Source organism: Pimephales promelas, chromosome 2 (genome assembly GCF_988280905.1).
Source record: "Pimephales promelas chromosome 2, fPimPro1.hap1.1, whole genome shotgun sequence".
Taxonomy (NCBI): domain Eukaryota; kingdom Metazoa; phylum Chordata; class Actinopteri; order Cypriniformes; family Leuciscidae; genus Pimephales; species Pimephales promelas.
In genome coordinates this window covers 27,751,852-27,769,937 of record NC_142770.1, presented here as the reverse complement: position 1 = coordinate 27,769,937, position 18,086 = coordinate 27,751,852, and the positions used below count along the sequence as shown (strand labels likewise).

Here is an 18,086-nt window from a genome sequence, read left to right as displayed (position 1 = left end):
GTTTTCTTTTTTCTCCTCAATTCTTCAAATAGTCTCCAATATTTGACGGACGACTTAGTTCACAGCAGTTGTCCTGGAGGCAAAGTTGTTCGGAATGAGGAGTTCTATCATGTGGTATGAAAACATTGTGCACGTGTGAAACGTCACGTGATACACAGCCACCCATGTTGTGTTTTTTTCTGTTTACAGCGCCACCAAGTGGCCAGTCGCCGCATTCCTCTTCACGTGACCACGGGCTGAGCCCGTACACAGGTGTACCGAGTTGGGTGCAATTGTCTCATTCCGTTGGAGAGTTATAGCCGTTCAAGTAAAGCCCGCCTCGCCCACCCCCAACGTTTTGGCGTACCGTCGCCAACGTGGATGGAAATTCCAACTGTTTCCCGATCCCTGTTGGCAGTCAGACTCCAGAGAATCTTTCTGCACCGGTTTGGGTCAGATCGGGCAAAAAACCTAGGACTAGTGTGCAAAAGTAGGTTTTTCAGAAAATCCAAAATACCCGAAAATCTCGCCAGCGCGACCACCCAATCCGAGGCATGCATCTTGTTCGGCTCGAGCCAAGGATTCCGGTGATGTAAGACACTTGGGTCTGCGACCGACGGTCGAGGAGTTACGAGCCATTTCGTACTTTTGATCGCTGCAGCGCCACCTTGGGGCCGATCGGGGCGAGCCTTGGTGAGGTTGTAGTACCGGGCCGGTCCTACCATCCCTCAGAGTTTCAAGTCTCTACCACGGACGCTTTGGTCTGCCCGCTCACTTTTAAGGCGGAATGTTGATGATCCAAAATCCCAGGTTGCACTCCAGAGTGTCTTTGCTGTGCACTCTGTTGTGATCCATTTTCGGTGTCAACCAATCTGAGCTGAGCTTGTTTGCCGGCGACCTTAGACCCTCTCGCCGCGGCCCAGGTGGGCGTGGCCTTTGCCGGCTCCCCCGCCTCGGCGTCGCTGCGTCATCGCTTCTCGGCCTTTTGGCTAAGATCAAGTGTAGTATCTGTTCTTATCAGTTTAATATCTGATACGTGCCCTACCCGGGCACCACATATTAAATTGATTTTTGGTCCTGGGAGATGGAATAGGGGCTTGCTCCGTCCACTCCACGCATCGACCCGGTATTGCAGTACTTCTGGGAACGGTGCACCCTCCTAAAGTGTTCAATGAAAGAAATGTAGTGGTCTTGTGTGGCAGACGGTGATAATGGAGCTAGTGTGAGTGGGTGTTGTAGGTGATCATGTGCTATACTAGCCTGGGTAGAATTGTGGTGTAAAAACAAGACAAAAAGGAACCCCTGTTCCTCTGTCGGTTTAACATCTGATCCGTCCACTATTCGGGGACGGCGCATTATGTACATTTATGGCTCATGGAGCCGGATGCGGAGCGTGCAAAAAAAAAAAAAAAAGCCCCTTTTTTGACTGGCAAACCGCTGGTGAGGATTGGGGAGAGGGACAGGGTGCTTCTGACTGAAGGCCTGGGAATTCATACTTACCTGGCAGGGGAGACACCATGATCAGGAAGGTGGTTCACCCAGGGCGGCCTATTGCTGATTGTTCTGTTTTCTCGTTTTTTGCTTGGGTTTAATACCTAATAGAACAACATGTCGACCGTTTTGGTGCGAAGGAATACGGTCAAATTCGAGTTACTGGAAGGACTGGAGATGGACCGACTGAATTTCAGTAGGAGAATATTACAGACAGAACTCGGTTTTCAACCCTCACAACTGGATTACATCTTTGCCTTTCCTGGTAGGAAGATTTTTGAAGTGGTTTTTACCACCTTTTCTTCTTATGAACTCTGTGTGAATAGATTTAATTCCAAGAAGAGCACAACTCCTTGTTTCCAGAAAATTCTCTTGACCCCTTTATCTGAAAGAGATATCAGAACTGTGACTGTCTTGATACATTCTGAAAGGATTAAAATTGAAGATGTTACCACTTGGCTCTCTATGCACTGTACCATCTTAAATACTTCTTTGATGAGAGATGAGGATGGGATAAAGACTGGAGCTTCCAAATTCCAAGTACGTTTGAGGAAAGATGCAGAAGGTAATTACCATCACCTGCCCGCACTAATCCAATTAGGCCCAATTAGGGGCTATGTTTTCTATAATGGGCAACCAAAGGAATGTAGGAAATGTGGCTCCTTGAACCATATAGCAGCGAATTGTGAAATGGTAATCTGCAGACACTGTAATAGTAAAGACCATAGCTCTAAGGATTGTCAGCTACCAAAGAAATGCAACCTATGCGGGGCCGAAGATCATAGGTTTCGTGATTGCCCTCATGCTTACTCCAACAAAATAAAACAACAAGATCGTGAAGAAGGACGGAATATGGTGGATTTTGAAGACCCAGAAAACAACATCAGAAGTGGATTTCCCTTTGTAACCCATCAAGATGGTGCCCAGGATGTTACGATTACACAGGGAGAACCTAGTATAAGTCCTTCACTACATCCTCATGGATTAGTCGAAGTCCCTGCACCCTCCTCTCTAAAAGAAGATCTGATAGACTTGTCAAGAGTTCTTTTTTCCCCCTTGGAACCTAATGTTAACAAGAGAACAGAGGAAGAAACACAAAAGGACCTTCCAGTTGAAGAACCAGAAATTGCAATGGATGCTATGGTATCAACGCCAGATAAGGAAGGCCAAAAACCAAGACGGAACATCCTCTTGGAGGTAGCTGAGGCTTTTCCTATGTCCTTATCTCTTCTATCTGAAACTCCAACACCAGAGTCCACTCCAAATGACAACAAACATTCTATACAGGAACATGAAGAAGTAGCTGACTGGTCATCCAACTCTACACCCTTCTTGGACTTTGACGAAATTGAAAGTTTTTCAACCACCACCCAAATGAAAGAAGTGGCATTACCAAAAGAATCACCTTCACGATCTAAGAGGGAAAAGAAAAGAAAAAGGCCAAAGAGCAACGTGACGTCTCCTACGTAACCTTCTCCCCTCTAGGTTATGCGTTTATCGATTACATCCATTAATACTAGAGGTTTAAATGACCCGGTTAAATGCTCCTCTGTGTTTTCCTTTTTATATAACGAAGGTCACGATATTGCCCTCCTTCAAGAGTGTAATCTACCTTATAAACCTAATTATAGATCCTTCCAAGATAAGTGGAAATATGGTCATTCCTTATGGTCTGGGGATAATAAGAATAGGTCTTCTGGAGTGAGCATTCTCTTTAGAGGTTGGCAATTTGAGATCCATCAGGTCAAGGAACTGGTCAATGGGAGACTTATGTATGTGGATGTAAGATTGAATGGGATACTCCTTCGTATAATTAATGTATATTGTCCTCCAGACTTACAAGAACGAAAAGAAGTTTTGAAAGATATAGCTTCATTACTTTTTTGTGGACATGAAGTGATTATGGGGGGAGATTTCAACTGTATAATAGCAAAAGAAGACAGGAAATCAACAAGAACAGTAAAACTCGATTCTAGCTCTGTAGATCTCACAGACATTCTTAAGGACTTCCAACTTACAGATGTTTTTAGAACTCAGAACCCTAATATCCCTGGTTTCACTTGGTCTAATGGATCTTCCTCTTCCCGTATTGATTTTTTCTTTTCTTCACCAGCAATTGAGGTAATAGAAGCCTCTGTGAAACCTGTTTTTTTTTCTGACCATGCCAAATTGGATTGTGTATTAGATGTATGTGGTAGTAATATGAGAGGCCAAGGATTATGGAAGTTAAATACAAGCTTGCTAGAAAATCCTAAAGTTGTACAAGAATTGAAAGGAATGTTATACCAATGGGAATCACTGCAAGACATATATTCTTCAATAGGTGATTGGTGGCAGGATCTTAAAATTAGAATAAAGGAGTTTTTTATAAAGAAAAGCAAGAAAATTACATCAAAAAATAATTATCGGTTTAAGAAATGTCAGAGAGATCTACAAACTCTGTACACAATGTCTCTTTCGGGATTTAATGTGGCAGATGATATTGCAAAACTTAAGAGAGAAATGGCTAAAATAATGGCTGATAAGAACAAGACCTACATTATAAGGAGTAGAGTTCAGCATTTTGAATCCAATGAAAAATGCACTAGATATTTTTTTAGGAAGCTTACTGGATCCCAAAGTTTAGATTCTATAAAAACCCAAGAGAACAAAGTAATAACAGGCACACACAATATAGTATCTCATGTCTTCTCCTTTTATAAGAACTTGTATAGCTCAAAAAATAGGAAAAATGATGAAATTGTTGCTTTCCTTTCTGAAATGGATAGTAACACTCAAGGAGATTTGAGAATTGATGACATAAACCTATGTGTAGAGGATTTGACCAAAGCAGTTAGAAGTATGAGTAACAATAAATGCCCAGGAGCGGATGGGCTACCAAAGGAATTTTATACAACCTTTTGGGAAGAGTTAAAAGAACCTTTGTTGAGGATGTTTATGGAAAGCCTACACATAGGAAAACTTCCGTCTTCTTTAAGAGAAGGAGTTATCTCCTTGTTGTTCAAGAAAGGCGATAGACAGGAGCTAAAAAATTGGCGACCTTTGACCTTGTTAGGAGTAGATGTAAAAATCTTGTCCAAGGCGCTCTTTTTTAAGCTCCAGCCTGATATGCCAAAATTTATCAGCAATGACCAAACATGCGGGATTAAAGGGAGATCTATACAAGATAATCTAGCATTAGCAAGAGATATATACCTGTACGCACAAGAACGTAAACTATCTCTGGCAATTTTGGGCCTTGACCTGGAAAAGGCCTTTGATAGCATAGACCATCATTATTTACATACATTGCTGAAGCGTTTGGGCTTTAGCTCAACCATTTGTGCATGGATCAGCCTATTGTATGCAGGTTGCCAAAGTAGAGTTTTGGTGAATGGGCACTTGTCAGAGCCATTCGATGTTTGTTCGGGTGTGCGTCAGGGTTGTAGTTTGTCCCCACTGTTGTTTGTTTTGGCAATTGAGCCATTGGCCTGTACTCTTAGACGGAACCCTAGGATTAGGGGCTTTCCAATTCCAGGTGGTTCAGGTAGAGTGGCCAAAGTTTCTCTTTATATGGACGATTTAACACTTTTCCTCACGGATAATAATTCCATAAAAGAAACGCTGGAAACTTGTGAGAGGTTCGCTCTAGCTACAGGAGCTAAGATTAATAAATCCAAGACAGAGGTTCTGTACTCGGGTTGGAAAGAGCCTCAATTAAATTTGGGCTTTAAAAAACAGGTAAAATCCATTAAAATTCTGGGCCTTTTTGTGGGGAAAGACATGGATAAGATAAATTGGGATTATAGACTTAATAAAATAAAGTGGAAACTGAAGCAATGGAAAGAGCGAGACCTTACTCTGAGAGGGAAAGTGCTGATAATTAATGCAGAGATTTTGGCCTCTCTTACTTTTTTAGCCTCAACTTTCCCGGCACCAATACAGTTTATAAGATCTATTAGGAAGGCCTTGTTTAGTTTTTTCTGGAGTTCACAGCATGAAAAAATTAGACGAGAAATACTGTATAAGCCAATAAGCAAAGGAGGGATGGCAGTCCCAGAATTGGGGTCCAAACTGGTTTCTATGTTCATTACACCTATTTTAAAAGCCTGTCTGACAGAGAACCAAGGCATCTTATGGCATTGTTTCGCCAAACTTTGGATAGGTCAACAGGTCGCTAATGCTTGGGGAATGAGACTCTCGCAAAATACTCCACATGCCGAATATAGACCTGAAATGTATGATAAGGTGCTATCCCTTTTGAGGAAAGTGACAACCCCTCACATCCCTATTGAGAAATTAAACAGAGTAACTATTCAAGAGAAGTTATATCCAGGATTAGAGAGAATTACCCCAGTAGGAAATCTTACTGAATCTGACTGTGTTACAGTCTGGAAGAATGTAGATAATAGCTCCCTGTTTAATTCCCATAAAGATATCGCTTGGCAAGTGGTCCATCAATGCTTACCTACTCGTGTTTTTTTGGAAAAAAGAAACATGTCAAGGAGCTCACGATGCCCTAAGTTTAGGTGTGGAGAAGACGAGTCTATTAGCCACTTGTTTTATTTTTGCAAATATGCTAGAGAGGTCTGGTCCTTAGTACGAGAATGGATGGTAGAATTATACAGATTTCCAACTGAATCGGATATATTGTATGGAGAATTGAATAATATGAACTCGGATGATTGGATAAGATGGTGGATAGCTATTAATGTCATTAAAGAAGGGTTATGGAAAGCAAGGAATATTTCTTGTTTTAAAGGTTATGATATACCTGCAGAAACAGTGATCTCTTCAAGCCTTGTCACAATCAGAGACTATGTATTAAAAGACAGGAAAACTCTTTCCCTGATTGAAACTATTAAGAAATGGAAAGTTTCAATCAAATCCCCAATTTTTTTCTACTTACAAGATGAAATTTCGAAGTCCTTTTGATGGATTTGAGGAATATGTATCATGTTGTATTGTGTATGGTATGTTTTATGTTGTATGGTGTCGGAAATTGAACTTTTTTTTTTAACCATAATTTGAAAAAAAAAGAAAAAAAAAGGAAATAACAAAATTATTTAAAAAAATTAAAAAAGATTACAGCATATGATGAATGGATTCGGTGTATATGAATACTATGCGTATTCTATAGGACTCAAGTGAATCCTTTCTGAGCTGGAAAGAAAGAAAAAAAAAAAAAAAAAAAAAAAAAAAGGTTCACCCAGGGCGAGGCTCGGCCATTGCACTCTGGGTTGTGCTGACCCCTGCGAATTCCCCAAATGTGGGAATCTCGACTGCATAATTTATGGTAGTGGGGGACTGCGTTCGCGCTCTCCCCTGGACAACACTGGTTAAAAGGGCAGATTGTTAAAGCTCCACTTGAGGTTCTTTTGTTTTGTTTTTTTTCTCCACTTCTTCAATATCCAGAGGCAGTCCAGAGAGTTGAACTGCGGCGGTTGCTCGAGAGATACGAAACAGTCTAGGACCGGTCTGTGTGAGGAGGGTTTTCTTTTTTCTCCTCAATTCTTCAAATAGTCTCCAATATTTGACGGACGACTTAGTTCACAGCAGTTGTCCTGGAGGCAAAGTTGTTCGGAATGAGGAGTTCTATCATGTGGTATGAAAACATTGTGCACGTGTGAAACGTCACGTGATACACAGCCACCCATGTTGTGTTTTTTTCTGTTTACAGCGCCACCAAGTGGCCAGTCGCCGCATTCCTCTTCACGTGACCACGGGCTGAGCCCGTACACAGGTGTACCGAGTTGGGTGCAATTGTCTCATTCCGTTGGAGAGTTATAGCCGTTCAAGTAAAGCCCGCCTCGCCCACCCCCAACGTTTTGGCGTACCGTCGCCAACGTGGATGGAAATTCCAACTGTTTCCCGATCCCTGTTGGCAGTCAGACTCCAGAGAATCTTTCTGCACCGGTTTGGGTCAGATCGGGCAAAAAACCTAGGACTAGTGTGCAAAAGTAGGTTTTTCAGAAAATCCAAAATACCCGAAAATCTCGCCAGCGCGACCACCCAATCCGAGGCATGCATCTTGTTCGGCTCGAGCCAAGGATTCCGGTGATGTAAGACACTTGGGTCTGCGACCGACGGTCGAGGAGTTACGAGCCATTTCGTACTTTTGATCGCTGCAGCGCCACCTTGGGGCCGATCGGGGCGAGCCTTGGTGAGGTTGTAGTACCGGGCCGGTCCTACCATCCCTCAGAGTTTCAAGTCTCTACCACGGACGCTTTGGTCTGCCCGCTCACTTTTAAGGCGGAATGTTGATGATCCAAAATCCCAGGTTGCACTCCAGAGTGTCTTTGCTGTGCACTCTGTTGTGATCCATTTTCGGTGTCAACCAATCTGAGCTGAGCTTGTTTGCCGGCGACCTTAGACCCTCTCGCCGCGGCCCAGGTGGGCGTGGCCTTTGCCGGCTCCCCCGCCTCGGCGTCGCTGCGTCATCGCTTCTCGGCCTTTTGGCTAAGATCAAGTGTAGTATCTGTTCTTATCAGTTTAATATCTGATACGTGCCCTACCCGGGCACCACATATTAAATTGATTTTTGGTCCTGGGAGATGGAATAGGGGCTTGCTCCGTCCACTCCACGCATCGACCCGGTATTGCAGTACTTCTGGGAACGGTGCACCCTCCTAAAGTGTTCAATGAAAGAAATGTAGTGGTCTTGTGTGGCAGACGGTGATAATGGAGCTAGTGTGAGTGGGTGTTGTAGGTGATCATGTGCTATACTAGCCTGGGTAGAATTGTGGTGTAAAAACAAGACAAAAAGGAACCCCTGTTCCTCTGTCGGTTTAACATCTGATCCGTCCACTATTCGGGGACGGCGCATTATGTACATTTATGGCTCATGGAGCCGGATGCGGAGCGTGCAAAAAAAAAAAAAAAAGCCCCTTTTTTGACTGGCAAACCGCTGGTGAGGATTGGGGAGAGGGACAGGGTGCTTCTGACTGAAGGCCTGGGAATTCATACTTACCTGGCAGGGGAGACACCATGATCAGGAAGGTGGTTCACCCAGGGCGAGGCTCGGCCATTGCACTCTGGGTTGTGCTAACCCCTGCGAATTCCCCAAATGTGGGAATCTCGACTGCATAATTTATGGTAGTGGGGGACTGCGTTCGCGCTCTCCCCTGGACAACACTGGTTAAAAGGGCAGATTGTTAAAGCTCCACTTGAGGTTCTTTTGTTTTTTTTTTTTCTCCACTTCTTCAATATCCAGAGGCAGTCCAGAGAGTTGAACTGCGGCGGTTGCTCGAGAGATACGAAACAGTCTAGGACCGGTCTGTGTGAGGAGGGTTTTCTTTTTTCTCCTCAATTCTTCAAATAGTCTCCAATATTTGACGGACGACTTAGTTCACAGCAGTTGTCCTGGAGGCAAAGTTGTTCGGAATGAGGAGTTCTATCATGTGGTATGAAAACATTGTGCACGTGTGAAACGTCACGTGATACACAGCCACCCATGTTGTGTTTTTTTCTGTTTACAGCGCCACCAAGTGGCCAGTCGCCGCATTCCTCTTCACGTGACCACGGGCTGAGCCCGTACACAGGTGTACCGAGTTGGGTGCAATTGTCTCATTCCGTTGGAGAGTTATAGCCGTTCAAGTAAAGCCCGCCTCGCCCACCCCCAACGTTTTGGCGTACCGTCGCCAACGTGGATGGAAATTCCAACTGTTTCCCGATCCCTGTTGGCAGTCAGACTCCAGAGAATCTTTCTGCACCGGTTTGGGTCAGATCGGGCAAAAAACCTAGGACTAGTGTGCAAAAGTAGGTTTTTCAGAAAATCCAAAATACCCGAAAATCTCGCCAGCGCGACCACCCAATCCGAGGCATGCATCTTGTTCGGCTCGAGCCAAGGATTCCGGTGATGTAAGACACTTGGGTCTGCGACCGACGGTCGAGGAGTTACGAGCCATTTCGTACTTTTGATCGCTGCAGCGCCACCTTGGGGCCGATCGGGGGGCGAGCCTTGGTGAGGTTGTAGTACCGGGCCGGTCCTACCATCCCTCAGAGTTTCAAGTCTCTACCACGGACGCTTTGGTCTGCCCGCTCACTTTTAAGGCGGAATGTTGATGATCCAAAATCCCAGGTTGCACTCCAGAGTGTCTTTGCTGTGCACTCTGTTGTGATCCATTTTCGGTGTCAACCAATCTGAGCTGAGCTTGTTTGCCGGCGACCTTAGACCCTCTCGCCGCGGCCCAGGTGGGCGTGGCCTTTGCCGGCTCCCCCGCCTCGGCGTCGCTGCGTCATCGCTTCTCGGCCTTTTGGCTAAGATCAAGTGTAGTATCTGTTCTTATCAGTTTAATATCTGATACGTGCCCTACCCGGGCACCACATATTAAATTGATTTTTGGTCCTGGGAGATGGAATAGGGGCTTGCTCCGTCCACTCCACGCATCGACCCGGTATTGCAGTACTTCTGGGAACGGTGCACCCTCCTAAAGTGTTCAATGAAAGAAATGTAGTGGTCTTGTGTGGCAGACGGTGATAATGGAGCTAGTGTGAGTGGGTGTTGTAGGTGATCATGTGCTATACTAGCCTGGGTAGAATTGTGGTGTAAAAACAAGACAAAAAGGAACCCCTGTTCCTCTGTCGGTTTAACATCTGATCCGTCCACTATTCGGGGACGGCGCATTATGTACATTTATGGCTCATGGAGCCGGATGCGGAGCGTGCAAAAAAAAAAAAAAAAAGCCCCTTTTTTGACTGGCAAACCGCTGGTGAGGATTGGGGAGAGGGACAGGGTGCTTCTGACTGAAGGCCTGGGAATTCATACTTACCTGGCAGGGGAGACACCATGATCAGGAAGGTGGTTCACCCAGGGCGAGGCTCGGCCATTGCACTCTGGGTTGTGCTGACCCCTGCGAATTCCCCAAATGTGGGAATCTCGACTGCATAATTTATGGTAGTGGGGGACTGCGTTCGCGCTCTCCCCTGGACAACACTGGTTAAAAGGGCAGATTGTTAAAGCTCCACTTGAGGTTCTTTTGTTTTGTTTTTTTTCTCCACTTCTTCAATATCCAGAGGCAGTCCAGAGAGTTGAACTGCGGCGGTTGCTCGAGAGATACGAAACAGTCTAGGACCGGTCTGTGTGAGGAGGGTTTTCTTTTTTCTCCTCAATTCTTCAAATAGTCTCCAATATTTGACGGACGACTTAGTTCACAGCAGTTGTCCTGGAGGCAAAGTTGTTCGGAATGAGGAGTTCTATCATGTGGTATGAAAACATTGTGCACGTGTGAAACGTCACGTGATACACAGCCACCCATGTTGTGTTTTTTTCTGTTTACAGCGCCACCAAGTGGCCAGTCGCCGCATTCCTCTTCACGTGACCACGGGCTGAGCCCGTACACAGGTGTACCGAGTTGGGTGCAATTGTCTCATTCCGTTGGAGAGTTATAGCCGTTCAAGTAAAGCCCGCCTCGCCCACCCCCAACGTTTTGGCGTACCGTCGCCAACGTGGATGGAAATTCCAACTGTTTCCCGATCCCTGTTGGCAGTCAGACTCCAGAGAATCTTTCTGCACCGGTTTGGGTCAGATCGGGCAAAAAACCTAGGACTAGTGTGCAAAAGTAGGTTTTTCAGAAAATCCAAAATACCCGAAAATCTCGCCAGCGCGACCACCCAATCCGAGGCATGCATCTTGTTCGGCTCGAGCCAAGGATTCCGGTGATGTAAGACACTTGGGTCTGCGACCGACGGTCGAGGAGTTACGAGCCATTTCGTACTTTTGATCGCTGCAGCGCCACCTTGGGGCCGATCGGGGCGAGCCTTGGTGAGGTTGTAGTACCGGGCCGGTCCTACCATCCCTCAGAGTTTCAAGTCTCTACCACGGACGCTTTGGTCTGCCCGCTCACTTTTAAGGCGGAATGTTGATGATCCAAAATCCCAGGTTGCACTCCAGAGTGTCTTTGCTGTGCACTCTGTTGTGATCCATTTTCGGTGTCAACCAATCTGAGCTGAGCTTGTTTGCCGGCGACCTTAGACCCTCTCGCCGCGGCCCAGGTGGGCGTGGCCTTTGCCGGCTCCCCCGCCTCGGCGTCGCTGCGTCATCGCTTCTCGGCCTTTTGGCTAAGATCAAGTGTAGTATCTGTTCTTATCAGTTTAATATCTGATACGTGCCCTACCCGGGCACCACATATTAAATTGATTTTTGGTCCTGGGAGATGGAATAGGGGCTTGCTCCGTCCACTCCACGCATCGACCCGGTATTGCAGTACTTCTGATAAGAACAGATACTACACTTGATCTTAGCCAAAAGGCCGAGAAGCGATGACGCAGCGACGCCGAGGCGGGGGAGCCGGCAAAGGCCACGCCCACCTGGGCCGCGGCGAGAGGGTCTAAGGTCGCCGGCAAACAAGCTCAGCTCAGATTGGTTGACACCGAAAATGGATCACAACAGAGTGCACAGCAAAGACACTCTGGAGTGCAACCTGGGATTTTGGATCATCAACATTCCGCCTTAAAAGTGAGCGGGCAGACCAAAGCGTCCGTGGTAGAGACTTGAAACTCTGAGGGATGGTAGGACCGGCCCGGTACTACAACCTCACCAAGGCTCGCCCCGATCGGCCCCAAGGTGGCGCTGCAGCGATCAAAAGTACGAAATGGCTCGTAACTCCTCGACCGTCGGTCGCAGACCCAAGTGTCTTACATCACCGGAATCCTTGGCTCGAGCCGAACAAGATGCATGCCTCGGATTGGGTGGTCGCGCTGGCGAGATTTTCGGGTATTTTGGATTTTCTGAAAAACCTACTTTTGCACACTAGTCCTAGGTTTTTTGCCCGATCTGACCCAAACCGGTGCAGAAAGATTCTCTGGAGTCTGACTGCCAACAGGGATCGGGAAACAGTTGGAATTTCCATCCACGTTGGCGACGGTACGCCAAAACGTTGGGGGTGGGCGAGGCGGGCTTTACTTGAACGGCTATAACTCTCCAACGGAATGAGACAATTGCACCCAACTCGGTACACCTGTGTACGGGCTCAGCCCGTGGTCACGTGAAGAGGAATGCGGCGACTGGCCACTTGGTGGCGCTGTAAACAGAAAAAAACACAACATGGGTGGCTGTGTATCACGTGACGTTTCACACGTGCACAATGTTTTCATACCACATGATAGAACTCCTCATTCCGAACAACTTTGCCTCCAGGACAACTGCTGTGAACTAAGTCGTCCGTCAAATATTGGAGACTATTTGAAGAATTGAGGAGAAAAAAGAAAACCCTCCTCACACAGACCGGTCCTAGACTGTTTCGTATCTCTCGAGCAACCGCCGCAGTTCAACTCTCTGGACTGCCTCTGGATATTGAAGAAGTGGAGAAAAAAAACAAAACAAAAGAACCTCAAGTGGAGCTTTAACAATCTGCCCTTTTAACCAGTGTTGTCCAGGGGAGAGCGCGAACGCAGTCCCCCACTACCATAAATTATGCAGTCGAGATTCCCACATTTGGGGAATTCGCAGGGGTCAGCACAACCCAGAGTGCAATGGCCGAGCCTCGCCCTGGGTGAACCACCTTCCTGATCATGGTGTCTCCCCTGCCAGGTAAGTATGAATTCCCAGGCCTTCAGTCAGAAGCACCCTGTCCCTCTCCCCAATCCTCACCAGCGGTTTGCCAGTCAAAAAAGGGGCTTTTTTTTTTTTTTTTGCACGCTCCGCATCCGGCTCCATGAGCCATAAATGTACATAATGCGCCGTCCCCGAATAGTGGACGGATCAGATGTTAAACCGACAGAGGAACAGGGGTTCCTTTTTGTCTTGTTTTTACACCACAATTCTACCCAGGCTAGTATAGCACATGATCACCTACAACACCCACTCACACTAGCTCCATTATCACCGTCTGCCACACAAGACCACTACATTTCTTTCATTGAACACTTTAGGAGGGTGCACCGTTCCCAGAAGTACTGCAATACCGGGTCGATGCGTGGAGTGGACGGAGCAAGCCCCTATTCCATCTCCCAGGACCAAAAATCAATTTAATATGTGGTGCCCGGGTAGGGCACGTATCAGATATTAAACTGATAAGAACAGATACTACACTTGATCTTAGCCAAAAGGCCGAGAAGCGATGACGCAGCGACGCCGAGGCGGGGGAGCCGGCAAAGGCCACGCCCACCTGGGCCGCGGCGAGAGGGTCTAAGGTCGCCGGCAAACAAGCTCAGCTCAGATTGGTTGACACCGAAAATGGATCACAACAGAGTGCACAGCAAAGACACTCTGGAGTGCAACCTGGGATTTTGGATCATCAACATTCCGCCTTAAAAGTGAGCGGGCAGACCAAAGCGTCCGTGGTAGAGACTTGAAACTCTGAGGGATGGTAGGACCGGCCCGGTACTACAACCTCACCAAGGCTCGCCCCGATCGGCCCCAAGGTGGCGCTGCAGCGATCAAAAGTACGAAATGGCTCGTAACTCCTCGACCGTCGGTCGCAGACCCAAGTGTCTTACATCACCGGAATCCTTGGCTCGAGCCGAACAAGATGCATGCCTCGGATTGGGTGGTCGCGCTGGCGAGATTTTCGGGTATTTTGGATTTTCTGAAAAACCTACTTTTGCACACTAGTCCTAGGTTTTTTGCCCGATCTGACCCAAACCGGTGCAGAAAGATTCTCTGGAGTCTGACTGCCAACAGGGATCGGGAAACAGTTGGAATTTCCATCCACGTTGGCGACGGTACGCCAAAACGTTGGGGGTGGGCGAGGCGGGCTTTACTTGAACGGCTATAACTCTCCAACGGAATGAGACAATTGCACCCAACTCGGTACACCTGTGTACGGGCTCAGCCCGTGGTCACGTGAAGAGGAATGCGGCGACTGGCCACTTGGTGGCGCTGTAAACAGAAAAAAACACAACATGGGTGGCTGTGTATCACGTGACGTTTCACACGTGCACAATGTTTTCATACCACATGATAGAACTCCTCATTCCGAACAACTTTGCCTCCAGGACAACTGCTGTGAACTAAGTCGTCCGTCAAATATTGGAGACTATTTGAAGAATTGAGGAGAAAAAAGAAAACCCTCCTCACACAGACCGGTCCTAGACTGTTTCGTATCTCTCGAGCAACCGCCGCAGTTCAACTCTCTGGACTGCCTCTGGATATTGAAGAAGTGGAGAAAAAAAACAAAACAAAAGAACCTCAAGTGGAGCTTTAACAATCTGCCCTTTTAACCAGTGTTGTCCAGGGGAGAGCGCGAACGCAGTCCCCCACTACCATAAATTATGCAGTCGAGATTCCCACATTTGGGGAATTCGCAGGGGTCAGCACAACCCAGAGTGCAATGGCCGAGCCTCGCCCTGGGTGAACCACCTTCCTGATCATGGTGTCTCCCCTGCCAGGTAAGTATGAATTCCCAGGCCTTCAGTCAGAAGCACCCTGTCCCTCTCCCCAATCCTCACCAGCGGTTTGCCAGTCAAAAAAGGGGCTTTTTTTTTTTTTTTTGCACGCTCCGCATCCGGCTCCATGAGCCATAAATGTACATAATGCGCCGTCCCCGAATAGTGGACGGATCAGATGTTAAACCGACAGAGGAACAGGGGTTCCTTTTTGTCTTGTTTTTACACCACAATTCTACCCAGGCTAGTATAGCACATGATCACCTACAACACCCACTCACACTAGCTCCATTATCACCGTCTGCCACACAAGACCACTACATTTCTTTCATTGAACACTTTAGGAGGGTGCACCGTTCCCAGAAGTACTGCAATACCGGGTCGATGCGTGGAGTGGACGGAGCAAGCCCCTATTCCATCTCCCAGGACCAAAAATCAATTTAATATGTGGTGCCCGGGTAGGGCACGTATCAGATATTAAACTGATAAGAACAGATACTACACTTGATCTTAGCCAAAAGGCCGAGAAGCGATGACGCAGCGACGCCGAGGCGGGGGAGCCGGCAAAGGCCACGCCCACCTGGGCCGCGGCGAGAGGGTCTAAGGTCGCCGGCAAACAAGCTCAGCTCAGATTGGTTGACACCGAAAATGGATCACAACAGAGTGCACAGCAAAGACACTCTGGAGTGCAACCTGGGATTTTGGATCATCAACATTCCGCCTTAAAAGTGAGCGGGCAGACCAAAGCGTCCGTGGTAGAGACTTGAAACTCTGAGGGATGGTAGGACCGGCCCGGTACTACAACCTCACCAAGGCTCGCCCCGATCGGCCCCAAGGTGGCGCTGCAGCGATCAAAAGTACGAAATGGCTCGTAACTCCTCGACCGTCGGTCGCAGACCCAAGTGTCTTACATCACCGGAATCCTTGGCTCGAGCCGAACAAGATGCATGCCTCGGATTGGGTGGTCGCGCTGGCGAGATTTTCGGGTATTTTGGATTTTCTGAAAAACCTACTTTTGCACACTAGTCCTAGGTTTTTTGCCCGATCTGACCCAAACCGGTGCAGAAAGATTCTCTGGAGTCTGACTGCCAACAGGGATCGGGAAACAGTTGGAATTTCCATCCACGTTGGCGACGGTACGCCAAAACGTTGGGGGTGGGCGAGGCGGGCTTTACTTGAACGGCTATAACTCTCCAACGGAATGAGACAATTGCACCCAACTCGGTACACCTGTGTACGGGCTCAGCCCGTGGTCACGTGAAGAGGAATGCGGCGACTGGCCACTTGGTGGCGCTGTAAACAGAAAAAAACACAACATGGGTGGCTGTGTATCACGTGACGTTTCACACGTGCACAATGTTTTCATACCACATGATAGAACTCCTCATTCCGAACAACTTTGCCTCCAGGACAACTGCTGTGAACTAAGTCGTCCGTCAAATATTGGAGACTATTTGAAGAATTGAGGAGAAAAAAGAAAACCCTCCTCACACAGACCGGTCCTAGACTGTTTCGTATCTCTCGAGCAACCGCCGCAGTTCAACTCTCTGGACTGCCTCTGGATATTGAAGAAGTGGAGAAAAAAAACAAAACAAAAGAACCTCAAGTGGAGCTTTAACAATCTGCCCTTTTAACCAGTGTTGTCCAGGGGAGAGCGCGAACGCAGTCCCCCACTACCATAAATTATGCAGTCGAGATTCCCACATTTGGGGAATTCGCAGTGGTCAGCACAACCCAGAGTGCAATGGCCGAGCCTCGCCCTGGGTGAACCACCTTCCTGATCATGGTGTCTCCCCTGCCAGGTAAGTATGAATTCCCAGGCCTTCAGTCAGAAGCACCCTGTCCCTCTCCCCAATCCTCACCAGCGGTTTGCCAGTCAAAAAAGGGGCTTTTTTTTTTTTTTTTGCACGCTCCGCATCCGGCTCCATGAGCCATAAATGTACATAATGCGCCGTCCCCGAATAGTGGACGGATCAGATGTTAAACCGACAGAGGAACAGGGGTTCCTTTTTGTCTTGTTTTTACACCACAATTCTACCCAGGCTAGTATAGCACATGATCACCTACAACACCCACTCACACTAGCTCCATTATCACCGTCTGCCACACAAGACCACTACATTTCTTTCATTGAACACTTTAGGAGGGTGCACCGTTCCCAGAAGTACTGCAATACCGGGTCGATGCGTGGAGTGGACGGAGCAAGCCCCTATTCCATCTCCCAGGACCAAAAATCAATTTAATATGTGGTGCCCGGGTAGGGCACGTATCAGATATTAAACTGATAAGAACAGATTTTTCTTTCGAAAAGTTTTATTGTCACAGTGTCATTCCATTATTTCCATTTGCATGTACATTTTTTCTTTTAGATCACATTTTTACACATATTAAAAGGGACACATTATTTACTGTTAAAAGTTTCTTGTGTTTGTGTGTTGTGTAAAAAGTCCATGTATGTTTTAAAAGAAAGGTAAATGGTTTAAATAATAGGAATAAAACAATAAAACATGTCAAATAAAAACAATAAAACAATAAATTATGCCACATAAAACATCTCTTGTACAGGATCGAGGGTGAGTCCCTATCAAGAATGTCCATTCACTCCAGGTCTCCAGAACAGGCCCCAGACTCCTCGCTTCCAGCGCCCAGCGGAGATCCCCTCTCCTCCGGCCCGCTGGCCCGCTGTTCCCGTAGCCGGTGTGGTGAGGGTGCATCTACGGGCGGCCTGGGTCGGGGGTGGCCGGGACCTCTTTGGTGTGACCCCAGCCCCCCCATCCGAATAACGACGTCCGGCGCCTCCTGCAGCGCAGATCTAACTAATTGCTCGCACGCGTGGAGGGGCACCGTAACGCGTTTCCCCACCAGCAGGTTTCTGGTGGCCCAGATGGCATCCTTGATATGGTTGAGGGTGAGCCAGAGCGAGGTAAATTGCTGTGATGTTAGCTCCTTCAAGCCCTGACCCACCCCCAGGATGGCGAGCCTGTATCCCACCTGGGCCCGACCCGCCGGCAGGCACGGGAAAACCAGGGGGCTGGTCTTGGCCCACAGGTCCCGCGCAGCACCGCACTCCCAGAGCAGATGGTAGACGGTCTCCGGGGAACCACATCCGGACCGTGGGCAGGTGGGGTTTTTGGCCATGCCTCTGGAGTGCATAACCGCCCTGACCGGGAGGATCTCATGGGCCACCATCCACGACAAGTCCTTAAGCCTGTTCTGGAGAGCTGGGTGGGCTGCGTTCCTCCAAACGTCTTTGGCCTCACCTAGTGTGAGGCCTGGAACTGGACTCACCGATTCTCGATCCTGCACAAGAG

At 47.6% G+C, this 18,086-nt stretch overlaps 12 non-coding genes and 2 pseudogenes across 12 annotated transcripts; 7 read left to right on the top strand and 7 right to left on the bottom strand.

Moving 5' to 3' along the window:
* The first annotated feature begins 948 nt into the window (after window positions 1-948).
* LOC148996153 (U2 spliceosomal RNA) lies at window positions 949-1,139 on the top strand. Its single transcript, XR_016148313.1, has one exon. It is a non-coding gene; the product is annotated as a U2 spliceosomal RNA (small nuclear RNA).
* A 5,461-nt stretch (window positions 1,140-6,600) lies between these two features.
* On the top strand, window positions 6,601-6,777 carry LOC148996152 (U1 spliceosomal RNA; annotated as a pseudogene).
* A 1,111-nt stretch (window positions 6,778-7,888) lies between these two features.
* On the top strand, window positions 7,889-8,079 carry LOC148996151 (U2 spliceosomal RNA). The gene has a single exon (XR_016148309.1). It is a non-coding gene; the product is annotated as a U2 spliceosomal RNA (small nuclear RNA).
* A 332-nt stretch (window positions 8,080-8,411) lies between these two features.
* On the top strand, window positions 8,412-8,576 carry LOC148996150 (U1 spliceosomal RNA). The gene has a single exon (XR_016147662.1). It is a non-coding gene; the product is annotated as a U1 spliceosomal RNA (small nuclear RNA).
* A 1,112-nt stretch (window positions 8,577-9,688) lies between these two features.
* Window positions 9,689-9,879, top strand: LOC148996149 (U2 spliceosomal RNA). Its single transcript, XR_016148308.1, has one exon. It is a non-coding gene; the product is annotated as a U2 spliceosomal RNA (small nuclear RNA).
* Window positions 9,880-10,212: 333 nt separating this feature from the next.
* Window positions 10,213-10,377, top strand: LOC148996148 (U1 spliceosomal RNA). The gene has a single exon (XR_016148687.1). It is a non-coding gene; the product is annotated as a U1 spliceosomal RNA (small nuclear RNA).
* A 1,111-nt stretch (window positions 10,378-11,488) lies between these two features.
* Window positions 11,489-11,677, top strand: LOC148996147 (U2 spliceosomal RNA). Its single transcript, XR_016149377.1, has one exon. It is a non-coding gene; the product is annotated as a U2 spliceosomal RNA (small nuclear RNA).
* On the bottom strand, window positions 11,517-11,711 carry LOC148996146 (U2 spliceosomal RNA). The gene has a single exon (XR_016149488.1). It is a non-coding gene; the product is annotated as a U2 spliceosomal RNA (small nuclear RNA).
* Window positions 11,712-12,822: 1,111 nt separating this feature from the next.
* LOC148996145 (U1 spliceosomal RNA) lies at window positions 12,823-12,987 on the bottom strand. Its single transcript, XR_016148671.1, has one exon. It is a non-coding gene; the product is annotated as a U1 spliceosomal RNA (small nuclear RNA).
* A 332-nt stretch (window positions 12,988-13,319) lies between these two features.
* Window positions 13,320-13,510, bottom strand: LOC148996144 (U2 spliceosomal RNA). Its single transcript, XR_016148307.1, has one exon. It is a non-coding gene; the product is annotated as a U2 spliceosomal RNA (small nuclear RNA).
* A 1,111-nt stretch (window positions 13,511-14,621) lies between these two features.
* On the bottom strand, window positions 14,622-14,786 carry LOC148996143 (U1 spliceosomal RNA). The gene has a single exon (XR_016148645.1). It is a non-coding gene; the product is annotated as a U1 spliceosomal RNA (small nuclear RNA).
* A 332-nt stretch (window positions 14,787-15,118) lies between these two features.
* LOC148996142 (U2 spliceosomal RNA) lies at window positions 15,119-15,309 on the bottom strand. Its single transcript, XR_016148306.1, has one exon. It is a non-coding gene; the product is annotated as a U2 spliceosomal RNA (small nuclear RNA).
* A 1,111-nt stretch (window positions 15,310-16,420) lies between these two features.
* LOC148996141 (U1 spliceosomal RNA) lies at window positions 16,421-16,585 on the bottom strand. Its single transcript, XR_016147689.1, has one exon. It is a non-coding gene; the product is annotated as a U1 spliceosomal RNA (small nuclear RNA).
* A 332-nt stretch (window positions 16,586-16,917) lies between these two features.
* On the bottom strand, window positions 16,918-17,090 carry LOC148996140 (U2 spliceosomal RNA; annotated as a pseudogene).
* Window positions 17,091-18,086: the final 996 nt, after the last annotated feature.